Raw genomic sequence first — 20,800 nt, 5'->3', positions numbered from 1 at the left:
ACAAGAATGGGACCTCACCCTGTCATGAGGTATTTGGGTCTCAAATTGCCAACTGTTTGGTAGACAAGTTCAGCATCTTAACCACTAGGCCACTGCATCCCAAACTCAGGAACAATAGTAAAAGCAACAGCACTTATATATCATTTCAGAGTATTTTATAGCCCTCTCTAAACAGTTTACAGAATCAGCATATTGCCCCCACAATCAGGGTCCTCATTTTACCAACCTCGGAAGAATGGAAGGATAAGTCAACCTTGAGCTTTTGCGGATTGAAGTTCTGGCAGTGGACAAGAGTTAACCTGCATTCTAACCACTCCATCACCATAAAACAACTCTCCATTTCATACTTCCCTCCAAGCTGAAGCACCATTCACTCAATTGTGAGTATAAACAGTGTGTCATATTCTAGTAGGTTTATTATATCATGTATGGAAAGGAATCTCGAAATCACTAGCCCTCAGGAAATGTGCATATTAAAATTTGTAAATATTTGAAATGTATTTAGTATGCCCCAAAAAACAAAGAAGCCATTCCTAATAGAGGTATAGTTTTGCTGAAAGTCACAGGACTGGAATATGAATCCACTGAACAGAGGCTTTCACATTGCAACAATCTGGGTGTCAAGCCCGAAATTGACATACGTCTAGCCATTTTAGTTGTCTTAGTATATATTCTTTTTCTTACTCTCTCTGTGGCAGTTATGGGGAGAAGGGTTTCGGGCTTGACACATTCCTAAGGGGGGAACAGTGGAGATAAAGAGAGTGTTTTGGCTAGGTGATCTTTCCCATGGGAAACGAGTTTGGGCTCCTGGAAGTACTTGGGCCCCTGGAGGTGGAGATTTATGACATCAAGCAAGGTTGAATTACTTCTATTAGAGAATGTGACTTTTGGGGGTTGTTTCTAACTTCTAATATTTATTTATTTATTTTATTTATTTTATTTATTTGTCAATTGTTTACGAGATAAGTAAAAGTGTATACATAATTATGAATACATGAAATGAGTACATATAAGAAAAATAAAAGAAAAATAAAAGAAACAATAGGACAGGGACGGTAGGCACGTTGGTGCGCTTATGCACGCCCCCTACAGACCTCTTAGGAAAGGGGTGAGGTCAATAGTAGACAGTCTAAGGTTAAAGTTTTTGGGGTTTGGGGAAGAAACTACAGAGTCGGGTAGAGTATTCCAGACATTGACCACTCTGTTGCTAAAGTCGTATTTCCTGCAGTCAAGCTTGGTGCGGTTAACCTTGAGTTTGTATCTGTTGTGTGTTCTTGTGTTGTTATGGTTGAAGCTGAAGTATTCATTGACAGGTAGGACATTGCAATGTATGATTTTATATACCATGCTTAAATCAGACCGAAGACGGCGTAATTCTAGGTTTTCTAGTTTTAGAATTTCAAGTCTGGTGGCATAAGGTATTCTACAATGAGTAGAGGAGTGGAGAACTCTTCTTGTGAAATATTTCTGGACTTTCTCAATTGTGCTAATATCAGATACGTAATGTGGGTTCCAGACTGATGAGCTGTATTCGAGTATTGGTCTAGCAAATGTTTTGTATGCTCTAGTTAGTAGTGTGATATTACCAGAGAAAAAGCTACGTAAGATTAGGTTAACAACTCTTAATGCCTTTTTGGCTATGTAGTTGCAGTGGGCACTAGCACTTAGATCATTAGAGGTGAGTATTCCAAGGTCCTTTACAGAGCTTGGATCATCAATATTGTGGGGTAATTCCAGGTTGGGTCAGATCCGGAATTACCACGGACTTTGCCAATTTGATGCTTTCCTAAATAAAAGAGATCTTTTTGAAAAATGGACTTTGTACTTTTCTTTTTAAATGGATTTCATCACTTGGAAACCTGACACTGGGGAGAAACAGAATGCAGGAAAATAATGTGACAAAACAAAGAGGATGTTAGCTCCAGTCTGTTAACTCTTCCTGTCATCATGAGTTGAAGAGAAAGCTTCAGAAAATCTTCACTGATCTTGAAGGATTTCTACATGATTTACTGCTCAAGAAAAAAAATGAAGACTCAAAATCATTGGCACTACATTGACAGCAAAGTTTCCTAGTTTCAAAAATGATCCTCTAATTCATGAAATGCAAAAAGGATGTTGATGGAAAAAAAGTAAAATTGAGATACCTGTCCTTCTCCTCCTTCATGTGCTTAGCTTGCTTAGAATCAAATCTTTTTCCTACACCTAGACAATATATAAGAAACAGCGTCTCCTGTATTATGTGGTCCCATTTTCGTTTAAATATTTTATTTTAAAAATAGTAACCATTAATTACATCTATTTGTAACAAACATGAATATTTGCAGGTGGAGAAAAGATAGTTATGGGACTAGAGCTTGAAAAACAAGAATTTCTGGGGTCCCAATTCTATTTAAAAATTCATTTTCTCTTATTTGTCCCGGTCCCCCCAGTAACAACTGCTGGTAAGAAGAGATAATTTAAAAGAAGAAAAAGCAGCAACAGAGGTAATAAAGCAAGGTTCCTGCCTCAGTGGGAGTACAATGTGGTAAGAGTGGAACACAACATGGAAGTTTTAAGTTGAGGAATTCAACAGAGAGAAAATTTTCTGATCCCTTTCTTTCCATAGCAGCCTCTCTGCCACATCCCACATTAAAATTCTAACAAAGATTTGGAGGACTCAGATGGCTGCAGCCTGAAAGGAAAGCAATGAAAAATGTCCTATAAGAGTCTGATATCTTACATACCCAAATGAATAAGTACATTTTTAAACAAAGAAATGGAGGGGAGATACTACTGTAAGATTATTTTTTTGATACACAGCTAGCCTGGTTGTCCCCAGCAGTACATGCAACAGCAACCTGTAAATATTTATTTCAGTAAAACTCAAACATGATCCTATACTAAATCACATAGTATGGGAAGTCCTTGACTTATGATCACTACAGAGCCCAAAATTTATGTTGTTAAGTGAGGCAGTTAAGTTATTTTTGCCCCGTTTTACGATCTTTTGTTCTACGGTTGTTAAGTGAATCATTGCAGTTGTTTAGTTAGTTAAATCAATCGCTTTCACATTGAATTTTCTTGTCAAAAGGTTGTAAAAGAAAATCACATAGCTCTGGGACATAGCTCTTGGCCTGTCTTACAGGAGGGACTCTGTCTGGCCTGGAATCCCTCCTGGTCCCTGTGGACCCGTTGCAGAACTCTTCTGCCGAAGGAGGCCTCAGCAGATGCAAACACATCTATTTTATAATGCCTAATGAATGGCGATGGAGAGGCCCAGCCAGGTGCAAGAACTTGCAGCTTTGTCTATCAGACAAGATCTTTCTGTTTCCATTCTGACCGGGTGGTCCTTCGTCCTCATCCTACGTTTATACCCAAAATTAACTCAGTTTTTCATAGGGCACAAGAACTGATACTTCCTAATTTTTGTCCCTGACCATCCCAAGGGTTGGAACTACAATGGCATAGGCTTGATGTGAGGCGAGCATTGCGAATCTATATTAACCACACGGTGACTTTCAGAAAAACAGAAGCCTTATTTGTATCGTTTCAGCCCAACGCTCAGGGACGCAAGGTCTCATCTTCTACAATAGGCTGTTGGCTACAGGCCGCGATAGCGAAAAGGTATCAGACTCAATCACTGCAGGTGCCCAGGGGCATAATTCAACAAGGAGCACTGCAACATTAGCAGTGTGGGCCACACAGGCACCAATAACTGAAATTTGTCGAGCTGCAACCTGGGCCTCTCCATCGCCATTCATTAGGCATTATAAAATAGATGTGTTTGCCTCCGCTGAGGCCTCCTTTGGCAGAAGAGTTCTGCAACGGGTCCATAGGGACCAGAAGGGATTCCAGGCCAGACGGAGTCCCTCCTGTAGGACAGGCCAAGCTTTGGTATGTCCCACTACTGGATGCTCTGAACAGCTCATGGGAGAAAGGGCGTTGGTACTTACCTGACACGCCCGTTCTCTTTGAGCTGTGAAGAGCATCCAGCCCTACCCTTTTTCCATCTGGTGAGGTCCTGTTTCGGCCAACGAATTGTTAGGGCATTGAGGACGAGGGTGTTTATTTCTCTCATCTTTGCCAAAACTGGGGAACGCTGGGGAGAAGTCCCATGGAGGAGGAGGAGCGTTCCACAAATTAAGCCCAGACTAGACATGCAGAGACTGAAGCGCCTCCCACTACTGGATGCTCTTCACAGCTCAAAGAGAACAGGCGTCTCAGGTAAGTACCAATGCCCTTTTTCACATTACGACCATCGCAGCATCCCCATAGTCATGTGGTCAAAATTCAACTGCTTGGCAATTGACTCATACTTATGGCGGTTGCTGTGTCCCAGAGCTATGTGATTTCCTTCTGCGACCTTCTGACAAGCAAATTCAATGTGAAAGCGATTGATTTTTTGAATTTGCTTGTCAGAAGGTCACAAAAGGAAATCACATAGCTCTGGGACACAGCAACCGCCATAAGTATGAGTCAATTTCCAAGCATCTGAATCTTGACCACATGACTATGGAGATGCTGTGATGGTCGTAATGTGAAAAACTGTCATGTCACATTTTTTGTGCCATTGTAATTTTGAAATGAACTGTTATAAATTGAGGACTACCTACAGAGCCCACCACACAATTTCTGATTTATGTTAACACTTACTTTATCTGGACATAGATAAATACTATATCTCGACTAAGAATAGGAGTAGATGATAAGCTCTAGCAAAAGCAAGTGACACATCAAGAAAAAAATTCAAATAATTTTATTTAAAATAAATGTTTGAGATTACTATTTAAATTTCATGCAGTTCAATGAAGGCAATACAAATTCTAAGTAACTATAAAATACAGCACTTCCCACCTTTTAATTCCCCCTCACTGCCAACTTTTAGACTAAGTAGGACCATGCCTTCATGACAGAAGAATACGTTCAAAAATCCTGCTAATGCCTTTGTTAAAAAACAAACAAACATGTCCATCTGCAGTTGATTGAAAAGCCCACCAACAACTATTTAAAATAGTAAATAAACCAAGCTTTTAAACTGAAAATGAGTTCTTAACTAATGTAAAGCATACCATATTACCAGCGACAATCCAAGTGACAATAATGGTGTTTGAAATGTTAAGCATTGCTGTTCACATTATGTCCAACAGGAATATATTCTTTTTTCCCTTGGATGCAGTTGAAAGGCAAGGAATGTTTCTTCTAATTAATATTATAACACAGATTTTTAAAGTGAAATCCTCAAGCCATTTAAAAACTATAACAATGAAAACAATAAAAGTAGCAGAACAACAAAACAGCAAAATTTTCAAAGGCCCTAAAAATTCAGAAGATCTAGCAGTAAAATAGCACCTGTGAATGCCAGAAAAAGGACTGCAAAAACCAGCATCATAACAGAAAAGGTGCTTTCATGGCCCAATCACCTCTGAAAGCACCAGAAAAGATTTTGTAATTAGATTGTTATCCTATGGGCAAGCTTATTTGGGAGAAGGTTATTAGGACATATTGCAAGTCTTAACAGCATTGAAAATAAAAGAAGAAAATAGGGCCTAAAAGTAGCCTGAAGCTGCTGAAGCTATTTAGAACTAGTGAAATGTTATTTTTCCATCTAACTCTATTAATCTAACATAAGCACTCCCAACCTTTGAAATAATTTTCAAAGTCTCAGAGAAAATTGCAAAATATGTAAAAAAACTTCACAGCACAATTCTAAACTACCTGATTCTTATTTTACAATGTTTACAACAGAAAAGTATAAAAATTTACAGAGCATAAACATTCCTAGCATGTTGAGTACTAGCATTATGTGTGGTGGGCAAAATTGCAAAAAACAATAAGGGTTTTTTTTCAACCATAGAGCCCAGTTAGGAAAGGCTGTAAATTGTTCTATTTACCTGATTCAGACAAGTTCAAAAATTTCCACTGCAATAACCATGAAACTGTGTCCATTATTCAGAATATCTGAGTATACAATGTAACTATACAATGACTTAAATGATGTAAAGTCACAAATCACAATTTATGCAAATCAGCTTAAGTAATGTAGATACAATAGATCTTGTCTATTATTTTGACTCTAATTTTGCCTACCACATCAGAAGTCTATTAACCAAGATGCATTAAATGAAGGGTTCATGTTGGCTCTTTTAGTTGTCTAAATCAACTATACAGATATTAAAAGTTGAATGTTAGAAACCAAAGCTATCTCCAAAATTGCATTCAGGCTGCCTGATTAGAATTTAAAAGTAGTTTATTTTTAAATAATGACTATAATGTTTTACCATGTTAATACAATGAGAGCAGAGGAGACTACTTCCTCCAGACAAAATGGGATAAAATAACGTGCTAGTATTCCAAAAAAAAAGGCAACAGTTTAAAATACTCACATGCAGAGATTTGAGACATATTTAATTTGAAAACAATAAAGGCTTTCCAAAAACAGAAAGCTCTTCAGTTACCACTCTTGCCATTGTTGTCATGAATTGCAAACTCAAGATTCCTTAAACAAGAAGTAACTGGCATTAAATGTTTGCAATCTGGGAACAATGTAGCAATGCATGGAAAATGCCTTGTGTGTATGAGGTAACAAAGATATTTTCCCTTATAAAATGCAGCATTGTTTTGTTACATTTCCTTATATTGTAAACAGTGAAATACCTTGAATAGCTCAGGTCTTTTTGGATTCTTAACAACAGCTCTTCAGAAAAGATAGTAAAATTATAACTTACTTCATCAATATTCAATTCTTTATATTCTATGTACCATTCTTACCTCAACCACGTGACACTTGTTGATAAGTGAATTTTGCACCTCACTCAAATTTATACGGAAGCTGTCAATTTCTTTTCCCCAAAGCTTTATACTTTGAAATCATTCCCTATGTGCTATGATTAGTGTATTCTGAAACCTGAAGACTTCTCAAATTCTTGTTTAAAAAAATGACATATGCAATCACACTTCAAATTTAGAAGAAAATCCTTCTTACTCTGCAATCTCATCAATTTTACAAGTGTTGCCTCTCTCTTTTATTACACCTGACAGTTAATCTATAATATATTCACAGAGATTTAGCTCAAATTGTAACTAGATATTAACAAGAAAATGCATTTTTTCCTCTTTAAAACAAAGCCATATTTTTTATCTTTTAATAAACAAGAAAAGGTTTACAAATCAGAATCACTAATAGTGCAACCATGTACACTGAACCTTTCATTAAATATTTATAATCTTAATTTGGACAGTACTATATTTCATTGTAAACCTTACTATAATTTCGAGTACCACAACCATATTTCCTTACACTGCTGTGATTCATTAGTGTTATTATTAGCCATGAAGACTACTGAGCTGAAAGAACCAATTTTACATTCCCTGGTTCCTTTTGGTTTGGGGCTGTTATATTATTTAAGTGGCTTATTTTATAGCACAACAGTGAACAGGTAAGAGAAGAGGAAAAAAGAAAGCTCTTTAATCTCACTTGTGATCAAGAGACCATTTATCTTTCTCCAGGATTTATTCTTTTGCTGCTTCTAATCTAGAACAGCTATGGAAACACAACAATGTGCCAATGACTATACAAAGCATCACAGTAATATTTGACACTTGAATTGGAAGCAAAGCACAAGAAGAAAATTAAACAGCCCAAACTGTTAAGTTTTAAGATGTTAAGCAGCATCTGTGTCACATTCTTATCTCTGTACCTAGGATTGGATAAGGAAGGATTTTATTTCTGCATACTGGAGTTCATAACTTTTACCATCCAATTGTTTTGTTTTGCACCATGTCGTTATTATTATGGTGCAGAAGCATTCTCGCTTGTGCTATCATGGCAAAATTAACTTGCCAGAATTTTTAATTGTTTCACTGTTCATAATGAATCACAGTAATGTTTGGCATACAGATTTATAATATCTTGAAGTTTACCAAAACGAACATTTTACATGGGGAAATTTTCAGTCATGTTTATATGTTTAAGTGGCTATCAATTAACCCAACTTTGAGGTTTGAAGGGCCTATCTGCAATGTTCAGAATGTATTTTACACTTTCTTCTAAAGTAGCTGTTGGAGAGGTGGAATGCGGGCACATTCCTAGCATGGCTATATTATATGAATGATATAACCAGCTGCAAACCAATGCTTGGTCAGAATGTTCCCTTAGCAGTGCCCCTTTTGCAGTATGTTCCTGTTCTGAAATATTCCCTTATCAGCCAATAGAATTCAGACATTCTCCATATACAGCCTCTTAGGCCAGGGGTAGTGAACCCATGGCCTTTTACGATCGATGAATTTCAACTCCCAGAATTCCTGAGTTCTGGGAGCCAAAGTTCACAGACTGTAAAAAGCCCATAGTTCCTTACCTCTGTGTTATGCAAATAGCATATTTCATATACTTCTTGAGGATAAGATGGTACCTGACACGTAGAGGAAAAGATTCCCCTCATATTCCTTTTGTTCAGGAGCTAAATTGTTTAAGGCAAGGCAGAAGTTGCTAGATTGGAAAAATAGTCCCTGCAAATAGTCTTCCACACAATTCCAGAAATATGCGGGCAAATACAGAGAAATTAAAAAGCAAAAATACTGTCTGTTAAAAAATACTTTCTGATAACAAGATCACAAGTCCAATGAACAACAGACAAAACCTAAATTTTTGTTCCCATGATTTGAAATATCACACAAGGAAAAAAGAAAATAGATTTCAGCATTTTATTTCTAATTAGAATCAAAGCAAAACTATGTGATCCTACATTTGCATCTAGTTTATCATATGTCAGTTCACTGTTCATTGTTCACCACAGCAAAGCAGCAAGTTAAACACTGGACCTATAAAATATGCTGATTATTATCTCACAACTTGTGATTCGATGTAGCACAATTAACAGAGAATCCATCTAGAAAATAAAGTAGCATAAAGTGGAATATGGCACCCTTATTTGAATAATGTTTATATTGGGGATAGGCAAGCTTTGGGGGACTTATATGCAATGTTTGGTTTAGTGCTGTGTGGAAGTACATCTTCAAAAAATAAGGAAGAAAGGATCCAAACTTTAAGTCTAACAATCTAATGCAATTCCTAATAGTGAAAGACAAAAATAAAGCATGAAATTTTGCTTGTGTTTGAGCTATTTTGTAGACATGACTTTTTTTAACTGAAAAGCATTGAAGAGTTAACAGGAAAGAAACCCATTTATGCAAGAGTAACATCAATTGGCTATGTGTCAAAATAAATATTGTACTGAGTAATCTATTTTCCCTTTGCTGCAATAAATGAAGGATTTGTTGATATAGCAAACTCATAATTTTGAAACTGGAATTTACTTGTACATAAAATATGATTCCTAATTTACTACATTCAGACTTTGAAAACGCTGACCTATAATGTGCCTGAGGGACTCAATGTTAACTGCACACACAGCTAAATGTTACAATTTTTTTTAAAAAAAAACAGAGTAAAGTTCTATTACTCAATTCTACAAATGAGAAAACTGAAAAATAGCAACACTTAGTAAACCCTTCCACTGGATATTAATTCAACAAGCAGCCTTCAAATTTGTATAAGATTCAGACTGCATGAAGACAAATTTGTATATTATTTTTTTCAACTTCTTGTCAAGTAAAAGATGTGCTAATTTATAATTCCAAATAGCTCCAGAATTATTTCTATAATTCTACATTTTACATGCTTTTAAAATGATGCAAACGATATAGTAGAGTAGTAGTATACAAGGTGAGCAATTAAAAACTCATTGTCTCACTCATGAATTCATCAGTAGCATTAAACAAAATGTTATCTCTCAGCCTCAAACTTAAAGGTTTTGAGCACTTAAAAATTTGGAAATACTTTTCTTGGCAACATGTACTTATAAACCGAAATTGAAAGTTATAGTTAGAAAAATGAATATACAGCCCATTACCACTTGCACAGTCGTTTAACTACAATATATATTTCAACAACATTTATTACAGTGCTAAATTACTAGATTTTGTGTTCAAGAAATTATTTTGAGTCAGTTACAAAACTCTTTTTAATGCTGATACCCAGTCACATGATACCAGCATGTAGAATTAAACACAAACTTCGGAAGAAGAGGGTCTTTCATATTACAACACGGTACACAAATTCCATTGCTAATTGACAGTGCAGCTATTTTTAGGTTTATAATGGAAGTGAAGAAAAAAAAGGAATAGTTCATAAAAGAGTTAGAGTACTAGAGACTCCTGGTGTTTCAGCCACTAATTTATAAATCCAAATATCTCCAGACTAAAGGAAATATAAAATGTGTACAAGAATCACAGGCTTAAATTTGAAGAATAAAAACAAACTTCAGTCCTCAGTCCTGCAAATGCTCTTGGTGGAATTCAAAATAATTAGTTCAAAGGATTTTTTTAAAAATCAAGATATGTAGTGTATAAAGATTCTAGAGGTAGCTCTCCTAGTTCTTTTAGACCTCTTGGTGGTGTTCAGTGTCATTGATTACGGTATGCAGAGGAGTCAATTTTTCATGAAAATTGCCCAATAGCAAATTAAGCCATTAACAAATATAAACAGTCTGCCCTTTCCAAAGAAGTTTGATTTCCAATCATTACGGTGCATGGAAACTGAAAGTAGTTCAAGAATTTGAACCTTCAATTAACCTTCAATTAACTATAAACAGGCCTTGCAAACCATCAATCCTTTCAACTCTGTGTTAACCAACTGCTGCTGTTCAAATAATAACCTAACTATCTGAACTCTCTTTCAGACAGATCAGTAGGTCAATGTTAACAGCACTATTTATGTAAGAATGCAACAAGAGCGTGTGGACATTCATATATCATACTCATTCTTCCATTTCTTTTACTTTAAAAAAATAAGTTGGCTTGCAAAGGTCATCCGGTTGTTGGGTTGAATTTTTCAAAATTGATTTTAGACATTTGTTGAGGTTCTTTAGAAAAGAGGAATCAATAGCAATAGCCTAGCAGAGATTCAGAGATTAGTGTTCCATGCCATGAACAGGGGAGGGGGGGAAACATGTCACTGAAATGAGTTGTTTGGCTTCTATATCTCCACTATGAGATCTCATGAGGCTTCAGAGGCTGTAGAAATATAACTGGAGTCATACAAAGTGTGTGCCCTGCCCTCTCAAGATAAAAAATATATATCCACCCCCATGACTCTCACATTAAGTCTTTGTGTAGATACAGAATGACAGCAAAGTCACAGACTATGTTATGATTTAAAGTAAAATTCTTATAAAGTTTGTTTCACTTCTAATTTGTTTATCATCATTAGAAGACAATGATATTTTCCTGTTAGATACAATTGTTATTAAAAGAAGGGAAATGTGTGCATGCTTACCATATCACACTGAGCAATCTTCTTCAGAACTTTCTGCTTGGTTTTTACACCATCTGGTCTTCTCACCTGAAGGAGGAAGATAATGCATATTACCTTATTTTTTTATTTTTTACCGTCTTGTAAAAGAACAAAGCATATCAATATATATTGAATTATTTTTCTTTATGTATTAATGGCTGTTGCATAAATGATTAAAAAAAAATTTGAACAAGAGTAAAGCAGTAGATAAAATAACATAAAAATCTCCTAAATCTCTTCTATGAATCATGAAAAGCACTGAAAATACAGGTACAATTAGGTTTTGCAGCTGTTACCACAGAACAAAAGATTTATTTTTTTTTGCCTGTTCTCTGCCATAGTATCCTAGATGTACTGGATATTCACAGTACGAATAATCAAATCAAATCAAAGACACAGATCAAATACAGTTAGGTACTTTTTTGAATGCTTGATCTTTTAAAACCCAGCAGAGTTAGCCGGTATTGCTAATTCCTCACAACATTATAGACCAAGAAGTCCCAACCATGGTCTCTAACTACTGCAAGTACATGTAGTCCTCAACTTATGATCACAGTTGAGGGCAAAATTTTTGTTGCCAAGAGAAACATCTGTTAAGTGAATTTTGCTCCCTTTTACAACCTTTCTTGCCACAGTTCTTAAGTGAATCTCTGCGGTTTTTTGAGTTAGTAAAATGGTTGTTATGAGAATCTGGTTTTCCCATTGACACTGCTTGTCAGAAGGTCATAAGGGGTGATTACATGACCCCGGGACACTACAATGGCCATAAACGTGAGTCAGTTGCCAAGTGTCTTGAATTTTGATTACGTGACCATGGGAATGCTGCAATGGTGTAAGTGTGAAAAGTGGTCATAAGTCACTTTTTTCAGTACTGTTGTAACTTCAAACAGTCACTAAATGAATTGTTGTAAGTTGAGGACTACCTATAGCTCAAGGGATGGAGAGAAATACTCATCTGAAGTGCTGTATTTAATAATGATTGATGCATAAGCTTCTGTTCAAACATTTTTGCGTAATACAGTGTCCTCTTGAGTTTAAACATTGATGCTTTGGAATGATATACTCAGTGTCACCTCGTGTGGTGAGATGAGCAGCATAAACATTGGATAAATAAATCAATGAAAATAAATGTGAACCTAAATCCTCTTTGTTTGCATATTTGACAATTATAATATAATTAGGGAAAAAAATCCTCAGCCAGCATGATTAGTACCTAACTATACCTCGCTACTTTTGATACTCTTACAGCAGTCCATTAAGATAGAAAGGACGTTGGTACTTACCTGATATGCCCATTCTCTGTGAGCTGTTCAGAGCATCCAGAAGTGGGAGGTGCTTCAGTCTCTTCTGGAAAGGCTGGGCTTAAAACTCCGGGATGCTCCTCCTCCTCCATGGGACACCTCCCCAGCATCCCCCAGTTTTGCGAAGACTGAGTGCCAAAATCCGGAACTCATCACCTAATCTAGATCCCTGACTGGAACGGAACCCCACCAGACAGAAAGAAATGGGTGGGGCTGGATGCTCTTCACAGCTCACAGAGAACGGGTGTATCAGGTAAGTACCAATGCCCTTTCTCCCATGAGCTGTTCAGAGCATCCAGAAGTGGGACATACCAAAGCTTGGCCTGTCCTTAGGGAGGGACTGGATCGAAATCCACTCCTAAACTCTGTGGACCCTCTGCAGGACTCTTCTTCCAAATGAAGCGTCCGCTGAGGCATAGACATCAATTTTATAATTTCTGACAAAGGGCGATGGTGAAGCCCAAGTTGCCGCTCTGCAAATTTCGTCGAAGGAAGCCCGATGGCTGTCTGCGGAATGGCAGGCTCCGCCAGCCACAAAGAATTGCTCTCAAACTGATTGAGGGGATGACCTAATAGAGCCACAAGCCTTGACATTGCCAAATTAATTGGGGAAAAATTTACAAGCCGAATTAACCCAAGAGCAAACCTGAATTTTGACTAGCTGAATCAGAAAACCGTTCCAGTCAGAGAATGCACAACCTCTTACCACGAAGGCTGAGCTAAAACTGGGGGACACTGGGGAGGTGTCCCGTGGAGGAGGAGGAGCATCCCGGAGTTTTAAGCCCTGCCTTTCCAGAAGAGACTGAAGCACCTCCCACTTCTGGATGCTCTGAACAGCTCATGGGAGAACTGTTACTAAGTTCATTTACTAATAAGGAGTTTTTTACATCATCAGCATGCTTATTTACTGAAAATTCACCTATTTTCTACCAATACATGTAGTACATGCAATTAGTTATAGTTTAACATAGTTCAATTATCCTGCTGTGCTCTTAATACTGTTTCTGAAAGCATGTAAGGATCATTTTCTGTCCATGAAAACATACAAGGCAATTTTCCACCATATACACCCTTACTTGAATAGAATTATGAGCAATTTTCATAGTACTTAGTTTCATGTAGGCATGCTTAAGTGCCACACAAAATGACACAGTTCTCTTCACATTTCTCTCCATGTTCATTCAATGCAACAACAATTTCTATATATAATGCTTATGAATATTAAACAATTTTGAATTGTTTCAAGTAAATGAAAACCATCTTTATGCAGGAATTATGACCGAGACAGTAAAAATGCAAAAAAAATGAAATAACTTAAAAGATAACTTAAAAGCACTGTGTTATTCAGAAGAAAATGCAGTACCTGTTGAATGATAATTAAACTGCCTTCAGTTTGCCACTAAATTAAATATTATCATTAAAGGAACATTTTAAGAACAATGTTCTTAGGCCTATCATCTGATATCTCTCAAGGTCACTGTCTTTGGTAACTTAATAAAAATTACATCATTCTTCTCTATCCATCTGTAGGAGAATTACCTCATTGATCAATAATAATGGTCCATTTTTGCAATTACCATGTTATTCATAATAAAAACTATTCCACTATTAAAACAAAGTATGTGGTTCACAAATAAATCAATCTTTTTAAATTATTTATTTTACTACAAGGCAAAGTTTATTTTGCACTCTGTAAATAAAGATGAAAAGTAGACTACAGTTCATGTCTATGGAGATTCTCAGTCATTCAGGTCATGGTTGTCCCAAAGGTGCTTTTTCAAGAGACAACTGGACTTTCTCGTTTCTCTTTGAAGATGTTTCGCTTCTCATCCAAGAAGCTTCTTCTTGCCACTGGAGAAAGCACCTTTGGTATAGGCTACAGTTCTGTCAAAGCCTTCAGCCTTGATTGGACTGAATTAGATACAACTACCATAACACATATTTTTTAAAATTGGAAGAAGTCTAGTCTTAGAAACTTTCCCCAAAAATCTTCAGTTAAAGAGTTTATAGAATATTGGAAACCATCATCAAATAATTCCATCCATATGAATATGTTTCCTTTGCCCTATTATACACGTCATACTGGAGGGTCAACATATTAAGTTGATACACAAACGAACTTCTCTGGCTCTAACAAATAACCAAAGATTAGTAAGAACCCTCTTTGGAATGCTCAATCTGGCTCTGGATAATTAGCAAGAAAGCATTAATGTCTACATTTACATTCACTGGAGAAGAAGAAATTACAAGAGACTAATGTACTGGGATGTCTGTATAGTGTGCTCAGCACTGCCCAGGCCACTGCAATACTTTAGATCTATAATCTTCACTGTGTACCTGCTCATTCTCTTGTAATCTCTTCCTCTCCAATGTCTCTATTCTGTAAAGGAGAAAATAAGAAAGAAAAACATTAGGTAAGGAATAGGACAAGGCATACATTAATGAGCATCTGACTACAGTACACTGCAAAGGGCACAACTTTGAACAGTCACCGAACAAGACAGTTAGCAAGTGAGGTCTACCTGTGAGGTCTACCTATACTTTTTTGTTAGATTTCTAGAAATAAAATATTTTTCTCATACCATAAGAATTTATTGAACTATTCACTGCATAATAATCTCTTCTAAAATATTATATAGTTAATACAAAATATTCAGAATATTCATAAGAATGGTATACAAGAAGCAATAATTACATACAACTGAAATTCTATCCCATATTCATCATGTGATTCCCAGGCTAGAATAAGGTGAAATCATTCCCTTAATACATTCCTACAAATTCTTTTCTTCAAACTATAACCATTTTTTTTGCTGATTTGCACAATCACACCCAGCTTATTTCAACAGCTAATAAAGGTGAATTTATCTTTAGTTTCAGACTTGAATAAGGAGCACCCTATATGAGCTATAACACATTTTTAACATGTAATTATGAGTTACTTGAAACACTCCTATTTGTACTCTTTTGTTCTCCTTCTTAAAGATCAAATTATTGAGAAGCAAAATTCATTCAGAAAGCATTTAAGGCTTTGAAAAATAAGGGCGTTGGTACTTACCTGATACGCCTGTTCTCTGTGAGCTGTGAAGAGCATCCAGAAGTGGGAGGTGCTTGAGTCTCTTCTGGAAAGGCTGGGCTTAAAACTCCGGGACGCTCCTCCTCTTCCACGGGACACCTCCTCAGCGTCCCTCAGTTTTGTGAAGACTGAGTGCCAAAGCCCGGAACTCATCACCTAATCTAGATCCCTGACTGGAACGGAATCCCACCAGATGGAAAGAAATGGGTGGAGCTGGATGCTCACAGAGAACAGGAATATCAGGTACCAATGCTCTTTCTCCCATGAGCTGTTCAGAGCATCCAGAAGTGGAACATACCAAAGCTTGGCCTGTCCTTAAGGAAGGACTCTGTCTGGATCGAAATCCATTCCTAAAATCTATGGACCCTCTGCAGGATTCTTCTGCCAAATGAAGCGTCCACTGAGGCACAGACATCAATGTTGTAATTTCTGACAAAGGGCGATGGTGAAGCCCAAGTCACCGCTCTGCAGATTTCGTCTATGGAAGCCTGAGTGGCCCATGCTGCTGATGTTGCCACACTCCTTGTCGAGTGGGCTGTAATGCCCTTAGGAACTGAGATGGACTGGCATTCGTAACTTTTAGCTATGGTGGCTCTCAACCATCTACCAATGGTCATTGACAACACCCTGTGTCCTAAAGTGGATGGGTTGAAGGATAGGAATAGAGCCATAGATTTTTGAAATGCTGCCGTGCGGTCTAGATAGATGCTTAGCACCCTTCGAACGTCAAGTTGATGCCATTGATGCTCCAGTCTATGAGATGGTTTCGGACAAAAATTGGGAAGCACCAACTCCTGCGCTCTGTGGAAGACTGAATTTACTTTAGGGGTGAACGATGGATCCAATCTGAGAACCACTCTGTCCGCATGAAACACACACAGGTCCTTCCTCATCGACAATTCTGCCAATTCGGAAATCCTCCTTGCTGATGTGATCGCAATTAAGAAGACCACCTTATATGTCAGGAATTTGAGACTAGCGGTTCTTAAAGGCTTGAATGGGCCAGTTGTAAGTGTGGTTAACACCTTGTTGAGCTCCCAAATGGTATAGTGGTGAATTACAGGAGGTTGTAAGTTTGCAGCACCCTTAAGAAAGCTGCAGACATGTGGATGGTGCGCTATGGAATAAAGGTCACCCCAGGATATCACTGAAGCTAAGACCGCCACCTGTCTGCATAAAGTATTTGGAGATAGGCCCTTGGTCAACCCCTCCTGTAAAAAGTCCAATAATTGTCCTATTGATGGGGCAGTTGGGTCGATCTTAGGCCACCAGCACCAGCGACAGAAAGCGGACCACGTGGCCTCGTATATACGATTTGTAGAGGACCGTCTGGATGCTTGTATGGTGGCAATGTCATCCTCTGAAATCTGTTGGGTCCTTAAACGGTTCTGCTCAATCTCCATACAGTTAGGCTGAGCCACTGTGGGTCCGGGTGAAGTACCGGCCCTTGCGAGAGGGAAACCCTCGACAGTGGAATTTTCAAGGTTGTTCTCTCGACAGGTACTGTAAGTCCGCGAACCACATTCGCGTGGGCCAGTAAGGGGCGACCAATATCAATTCCGCTCGTTCCTCCAATAACTTCTGGATCAACCTGGGTATTACAGGGAGTGGAGGAAACACATATAGAAGTCCGGGAGGCCACTGACATTGCAGAGCGTTGACGGCCTCCATCCCGAGTCGGGTACCTTGAGATATACCGGGGCAATTGGGCGTTGAGGGGAGAGGCAAATAGATCGATCACCCGTTGCCCAAACCTCCGCACTGCTTCCTGGAAGAAAGACGGGTGTAGGCGCCACTCTGCTTGATCTATCGAGGCCCTGCTGAGCCAGTCCACTTGTGTGTTTAAGGCCCCTGCTATGTGCTCTGCCTTGAGTGACAACAGATTGGCCTCAGCCCACTTGAACAACCTGGCTGTCTACAGCATCAGAAGTTTGAGTGGGTACCGCCCTGTCTGTTTATGTGGGCCTTGGTAGTGATATTGTCTGTCAAGACCAGAATGTGACGTGATTGGAAAAGGGGTAGAAAACTGCAGAACACCAGATGAACTGCTCGCAGCTCCAACGGGTTGATGCTTTGTGATTGTTTGGAAATAGTCCAACTTCCCTGTGCAGTGTGGGATTGGAAGTGAGCTCCCCATCCTACCAGGCTGGCATCAGTTGTGATCGTTGCCCTGCAAGGTTCCTTGAAAGGACACCTCTTGTTTATCGTGTTTTCTGACCACCAGCGGAGCGATCGGAGAACATTGTGCGGTACCTTTATCCGGACGTTGGAAGTGGCTCTTCTGGATCGCTGGAAAGGGAGCAGGAACCATTGCAGATCTCTAGAATAGAATTGAGCCCAAGGCACAATGGAAATACAAGAAATCAGTTTCCCTAACAGTTGAGACAGAACTGCCAGGGAAACCCTCTTTAAGACTCTGATCTCTCTGGCCAAAGACTGGATACTATTCAACTTGTCCTGAGAGAGAAAAACCTTGCCCTCCACGGTATCTATCACTGCCCCTAAATGAACTAATCTAGTTGAAGGGATCAAATGGCTTTTATCCCAATTTATGGAAAAGCCGTGACCTTGAAGGGTCTCCAGAGTAATCTTGGTATCCAAATTTGCTTGATGTCTGGAAGATGACAAAATTAAAATATCATCCAGATAACATTGTAAACGAATACATTTGTTCCTGGACCTTGGTAAAAGTCTAGGACCTTGGTAAAAGTCCTAGGGGCTGAAGCCAGAACAAATGGTAGGGCGATATATCTGTAGTGCCGATCACAATAGCAAAATCTAAGGTAGTGAGCAGGTCTAATTGGTATATGTAGATAAGCCTCTGTCAGATCTATAGAGGTCAGAACATCGTTTTCTCTGATGCTGAGCAGAATGGACTGGATAGTAGTCATCTTGAATTTTTGATAAACCAATGATCTGTTCAGATGTTTGAGGTCCAGAATTGCCCTCCAGCTCCCCGAACTCTTTGGGACCACAAACAATAGAGAGTAACAGCCTTGACCCCATTGTTCAGATGGGACCTCTCTAATGGCCCGAATATGCAGAAGATGATTGATAGCCTCCTGCATCAACGCTCTCTTAATGGGGTCCGTGGACCTAGGGCTCCTAATGAAAAAGTTCAGGGGGGAGGATTGAAACTCTAGCGCCAAACCAAAACTAACAGAGTCCCTGACCCACGCATCAGAGGTGGAGCTGTCCCATTGATCAGCAGACAATTTTAGCCGACCTCCAATGGGAGCTCGTGTCAAGGACTCACTTGGGGCGATGAAAAAATCGGCCTCCAGTACCTCTGGGGTTTCTTCTGTTTTGGCCCCCCCGCTGACCTCTATCAGAAGATTCCGACTTATCCTGTCTAAAACCAGGCCTATGTTCTCTGCAATCCGGGAATGTATGGGCCTTGATAGTAGGGCTGAAAGGAACCCCTTCGAAATGACTGGGGCGTTCTGTTTTCAGACCTCCGAAAAAGAGGGGGAAGCACTTTTTTCTTGTTTCTATTCTCAATAAGCAGGGGCTCCAAGACACTGCCAAATAATTTATTCCCCGATATTGGGGCTGATGCCAGCTTGCATTTATGCTTGGTATCTGCCTGCCAATGTCTGAGCCATAGCAGTCTCCGTGCTGATTCGTGAGATGCTATGGCTCTAGATGAGAATTTGACTACATTAAATGTGGCGTTGGAGGAGAATTCTGCCGATGCAATAATCTTAGCAATGTCCTGGTGGGCTCTGACATTTGACGCCAGCAATATATCCCTCAAGTGGAAGAGCCATTGTAGGGAGGACCGTGTAAAAAAGGATGCAGCTGTAGCTGCCCCAATGGCCCAGGCGTCAGAAACATGCGCCCTATGGAGTGCCAACTCTGCTCTCTTTTCCTCCGGTCTCAGGGCTTCCTCGGCCTTGTTGGGAAAGGTTGAAGAGGAGGCCAGTGCCACAATGGGCTCATCCACCTCCGGCATTTTGAGAAAATCTGAAAACTCTGGTGCCAAATTATAATATCGTTTATCGTACCCTGTTGGGGCTGGGTAGGATGCTGCTGATGCCCATTGATTTTGTACTAATTCAGCAAACATACGAGGGACAGGAATAGTTTCTGTCTCATTAGCCGGTTGTGAGAATATTAGATCCTTGGATTCATCCTGAGACCCTGTTGACAATGGATGAGGGCTTGATGTGCCTAGTTTAGCGGTGTTCTTTGCTTTGAACAGTAAAGATTTAAAGAGGTGCAGACGAAAAAGGCCAGAAAAAGTAGGTTGGTCCGGAATGAGGCCTTCGTCATCCGACATTCCTCGTTCTAGTGGGTCAGCCTCTAACAATCCCAAGTCCATCTGATGGATCGACCTCACCTCCATGGGAACATCCTGGTCATCTAATTCCACCTCCTCCCAAAGCCCCTGGACTGGTATGTCAGGGATATTGGGGAATACCTGAGTTTGATGATGTCCCGTATGCTGAATCAGAAACCGTTCCAGTCAGGGAGTGCACAACCTCTTACCACGAAGGCTGAGCTGAAACTGGGGGATGCTGAGGAGGTGTCCCATGGAGGAGGAGGAGCATCCCAGAGTTTTAAGCCCAGCCTTTCCAGAAGAGACTGAAGCACCTCCCACTTCTGGATGCTCTGAACAGCTCATGGGAGAAAGAAGATTTTATTGCTAATGAAGTATTCAGGCCAAAAATTAGCTTTTACATTTTGAGGATGTCAAGCATTTCAGAAACAAGTGACTAAAATTATGAAGCTGTTCAGCAGTAACTGTCTGTAAAGAAAAAAAAATATTTATAAATAAATGCATATATAATAAATATAATACATCCATACAACCAAATCGGTTATTACTTGTTCTGGTTAAGCTTGAAAATGCCTATTACTTGAAGAAGAATCCAGAGTTATTTGAGCTGTCCGATCACGAATATGCTTAGTGAAATTTCTAAGGAAAAAAGCTTGGGATACAGAATAGGAGTTTTCCTTGTGGGCCATAGCTCCCTTTGTTCTCTTTCCTCCCAGGAAATTTGCAAGCAGTTCCGGGGTGTGCATGTTAGGGTTAGAGTTAGGCTTCACAGGGCTCTGCTGAAAATCATGAGGAAAAGGAAAAGTGTGCCA

The 20,800-nt window shown here is 39.0% G+C and overlaps 1 protein-coding gene across 8 annotated transcripts in view; it reads right to left on the bottom strand.

Moving 5' to 3' along the window:
* ATXN1 (ataxin 1) overlaps positions 1–20,800 on the bottom strand; it is a 228,191-nt gene that overhangs the window by 82,765 nt on the left and 124,626 nt on the right. For all 8 annotated transcript variants that reach the window (XM_026699566.2, XM_087930909.1, XM_026699563.2 and 5 more), the window contains one exon: positions 11,312–11,377. The gene's annotated coding sequence lies outside the window, so the exon portion shown is untranslated. The remainder of the gene's footprint in view (positions 1–11,311; positions 11,378–20,800) is intronic.

The sequence above is a fragment of the Pseudonaja textilis genome, chromosome 3 (assembly GCF_049901715.1).
Source record: "Pseudonaja textilis isolate UNSWEBS1 chromosome 3, rPseTex1.2, whole genome shotgun sequence".
Classification (NCBI taxonomy): domain Eukaryota; kingdom Metazoa; phylum Chordata; class Lepidosauria; order Squamata; family Elapidae; genus Pseudonaja; species Pseudonaja textilis.
Note: the sequence above shows the minus strand (reverse complement) of the source record. Positions and strands in the feature narration are given on the sequence as shown.